General features: G+C 38.5%; 1 long non-coding RNA gene across 1 annotated transcript; it reads right to left on the reverse strand.

Moving 5' to 3' along the window:
- Positions 1-1,646: 1,646 nt before the first annotated feature.
- Positions 1,647-3,518, reverse strand: LOC148869959 (uncharacterized). The gene is made up of 2 exons (XR_016107893.1): positions 2,857-3,518; positions 1,647-2,766 (listed from the first exon to the last, which is right to left on the reverse strand). It is a non-coding gene; the product is annotated as an uncharacterized LOC148869959 (long non-coding RNA).
- Between the last annotated feature and the right edge of the window lie 490 nt (positions 3,519-4,008).

A 4,008-nucleotide genomic window follows, 5' to 3' on the forward strand; every position in this document is an offset into this window, starting at 1 on the left:
TATTTGTATTTCTATAAATAATAAATACATTGATATTTAATGCAAATTAAAATATTAATTAATAATCCATAAAAAATTGAGAAATATATCATGTTCAAATTTATAAATTCTAAGTATTAAAATAATTATTCTATTATTAATATTTTTATTTATATAAATTTTTTAAATCAAATTTCATTTTTAATATATGTGTGTGTGGATTTTCTAAATTATTTATTCCATTGATTTATAAATACTGATTTTTAATATTGTTCCATTTAATTTGTAGTTGGAGTTGTTAAAAAATAAATGTATGTTGTTTTTTTTTGTTATTGCATGTAGACATTCATCTTAATAAAAGTAAATTTATTACCTTTATTGACATGAAATAAGAAGTAATTTGGTAGTTAAAGAGACATAAGCATGTAAGCATTGAGTGACCCCGGTTAAAAATAAAATCACATCACTCCCCTTTTTATATTGAGCAGCTACGTCATACTGTCCTGAATCTAGGATGGATACGGTCAATTTTATATTTTATATTTCATTTCCATCATTAATAAAAATAATTCTTCTTTATCATACTTATTTTTGTTTAATATGATAATATAAATATTAGAGATGTGTCCAAATTTTTTCTTAAATTTTTTGTTTTATTATTTTATTTAACTATGACACCGTTGGTTTAAACTCATAGGTTTTGTATAGTCAAAATTAAACAAAAACCCCACAAACAAAGAATGTAATGGGAGAATGGGAATTAATATTCTAAATATAAAGACTTAATGAGAGGGAGTAAAATGAACTTGATAAAAATAGTAGTTCAAAATACATTTTTCTCTCGTACTAAAAGAGGAATAAATTCATAAATAGGAACATTTTAGTCAAGGTTCAAAGTATCGATCCTTATTGGCCGATACGTATCGTATCGGGAGCACCCTAATGTGCCCCTATAGAGGGTGTATCAGGGTTTTGACCAGTTCAGGGGGTGGAGAAGTCTTAAACCGGCCCCTGAACCAAGGTAAATTACAAAAACCCTCCTGTACTATGGAGTCTGTGACAAAGACCCCTGTACTTTGTTTTGTGAATAGACCTGTTCATGGGCCAGGTGGCCCGCCGACCCGGCCCCTCCTGGTCCCCGGACGGGTTTGAACAGGTATATAGGCCTGCGGGCTTAACCTCGAGCCAAAAAGCCCGACCCGCAATAAATTTGAGTCGGGCTCGGGATTTGGCAAAATAGCCTGGCCCGACCTATAAATAAACCTAAAAACCCTAGTTGAATACCCCTCTTTCCCTTCTTTTTCCAACCAAATTCTTCTTCTCCACATCCTCTTTCCCTTCTTTATATATATATTTTAATATAAATAAATTTTGAATTTATATATTTTTTTAATGTAAATAAATTCTGATTTATATTGATTATTGAATAGGGAAATTTTCTATTTTTTTTTATTAGGTCGGGCTTCGGGCTTTTCATTAGGGCCGGGCTTGAGCCCAAGTTATAGGCCCATTGGTCGGGTTGGGCTCGGGCTCGGGTCTAACATATTTCTGTTAATGAAGAATAAAAACCTGGCCTGAGCCCGGCCCGGCCCGGCCCATGAACCGGTCTATTTGCGACAAAGACTCCCCTGTAATATAACCATGAGACAAAGACCCCCCTAACCGCTGAGTGAGATGACGGAATGCGTTAAATTACTAAAATACCCCAATAAATTTTTTTCTATTTTCCTTTTTTGCCCTTTTTCTCTGAAAACCGTTCTATTTTCTGTCGTCCGAACAGGGCGGATTACGATCTATGATCGGAAAATCCACCATTGATTAAAGATACTATACCTTAAACGCAACTCGCTTTACTAGTCTCCACGTTATCAACCACGACGTCCATTCTTGTGTGACGGCGATCTGTCTAAAGAACATGCTCTGTCGACATCCCCTTGTTGCAGCATCCGGTTTCAATTGAAATCCGACTTGGATGTAGACATCTCCGCTTGTTACAGCACGACATATCTCCGCTGCGGCCACCATTTCCGTCATCCCCCCTCCCATCCTGTCGACTCAAATTGCCCAAACTCTTAATCAACTCCGGATCAAATTCACCTACCTCAAATTCCTCCGACATCGTCCCAGTCTCATCCAAAATCCCCGTTTTATCCACCGCACCCGGCGGTGGTGGCGGCGGCAACGTCAATGTTGGTAGCAGTGGTGGTGGCAGAGGAGGATTCGTCGTCTCTAAAGTTTGATTAGTGTGATAGAAGCAAGAGTGAACGTTTTGTTGGCGTTGGGAGAAAGAGCCACATATGGGGTTTGAGCAATAACTGGGTTTTGCTGGCGGGAGCTGAAGAAGATGAGCTGTTGGGTACCCATCTGAGTAGTGGCTTCCGAGGTAAATCAGAGCAAAGGAAATGAGAGCGAAAGCTGAGACCTTCATGAAAAACGAAGCTCTCAGGAATTCCGGGATGTTAAAGCCTTTCATGGCTTTATACACCCTTCTTCCGGAGAAGAAGAAGAAGAATTAGAGAGTGCTTGTTCAGAAGAAAGTTCAGAATATTTTCTGATCTCTTTCGATCCAAAGTTTTGTTTGTGTGAGAAGAAAATTAGAGAACATAAATCTGTTGAACGACGTCGACGAAAATCTTCTTTTCCCGTTCAGAGGGTAACTCCAGCACTCCATTTTGCGACAGCAGCGCTCGACGACACCATGAATGCCATGAACGGCTAATCTGAGTTGGCTTCAAGGATCTCATAGAGAATAACTCAGAAGCTGCATGTTAGGTTCTGATGGTTGTCCTGATACCAGTCCAGAGCAAAATGACTTAGAAAAACAAAGCAGAGAATACTGAAAATAACAGAGGAAGATGCGGTAGTAATCAAGCTTACCTAATCTTATTTTTGTCTTAAAGAACCAACGCTGCAACAAAGGGAAACACGTCCAGGTTGTTGGTTTCACCTTCCAGGTTGCCTGTCTGAGTGCCTGTTTGGTTCGATGGAAGAGGAGATGTAGAGACTCGACTATACTAGATTTCAATCTGCACTCAATCGGAGAAACAGGGGAGTCTCAGCTTGTTCGGTAGCTGACCACTTAAGAAATAACTCGGAAGCAGTCCGAAGGGATCTGTTGAAGAAAAACTAATTTCTAAGCTTGAGTTCCATGGAGCTGATGAGTGGAATGTCCGTTGGTTCGAACACGATGCACCACTGTTTTATCTTTCTCTCCTTCGGTAGGAATTACGAATAGAGGACTGGTGATTGGGGCTGGAAAAGGATGAATAGAAGGAATGGGAGTAGGAAGAAACAGGGAGGAGAGAGATTTTTTGTCTTCGCTACTCTGTTTTCCGCCTCAATCAATGTGGGAGACGATGAATAGTAACTCGCTGTCCCTGTTTGTTTATTTCATTGGAGAGAATGGGTGAACAGGGGAGGGAGATGTGGAAAAACGATGAGAGGTGAGAAGACTGCCGCTGCCGCTACTGTGTGTAGAAGAACCGAAGAAGATGAACACTGCCCGCCTTGGGTTTTCCTCGTGTAAAGATGAACAGTGTTTTTTTCAAGGGGTAGTATGGGGATTAAAAGATAATGTAACGGCAGATTTAGACGAAAACTAACGGAAGGGAGACTTTGTCTTACAATCATAGTACAGTACAGGAAGGTCTTTGTCACAGATTCTATAGTATAGTATAGTAGAGAGGGGTCTTTCTCACAGATTCCATAGTATAGTACAGATGGGGGTCTTTATAATTTAATCAATAAAAAAAAAAAAAAAAGATAAAAAAAGGGTTCGATATTATCCAAGACGCCCCTACCGACCGATATATTGGGCATATCAATATTTAGAAGGTTGATTTTAGTCAGTAAAAAGTAGATAATGTAGATTTCGTTTTAACATTTTTTAAAAGTAGTATAGAACTATAGATATAAATATAAATTATTTAACTTTTTACCAGCGATCATCTATGTAAAGTAAAGGTCACTGCCTTTGCCCCGAATTTCATGTAGTTCTTGTCCCAAGACTGCAGTTGAACGATTTTTAAA

Source organism: Nelumbo lutea, chromosome 2 (genome assembly GCF_056320005.1).
Source record: "Nelumbo lutea isolate HS-2025 chromosome 2, American lotus-T2T, whole genome shotgun sequence".
Taxonomy (NCBI): domain Eukaryota; kingdom Viridiplantae; phylum Streptophyta; class Magnoliopsida; order Proteales; family Nelumbonaceae; genus Nelumbo; species Nelumbo lutea.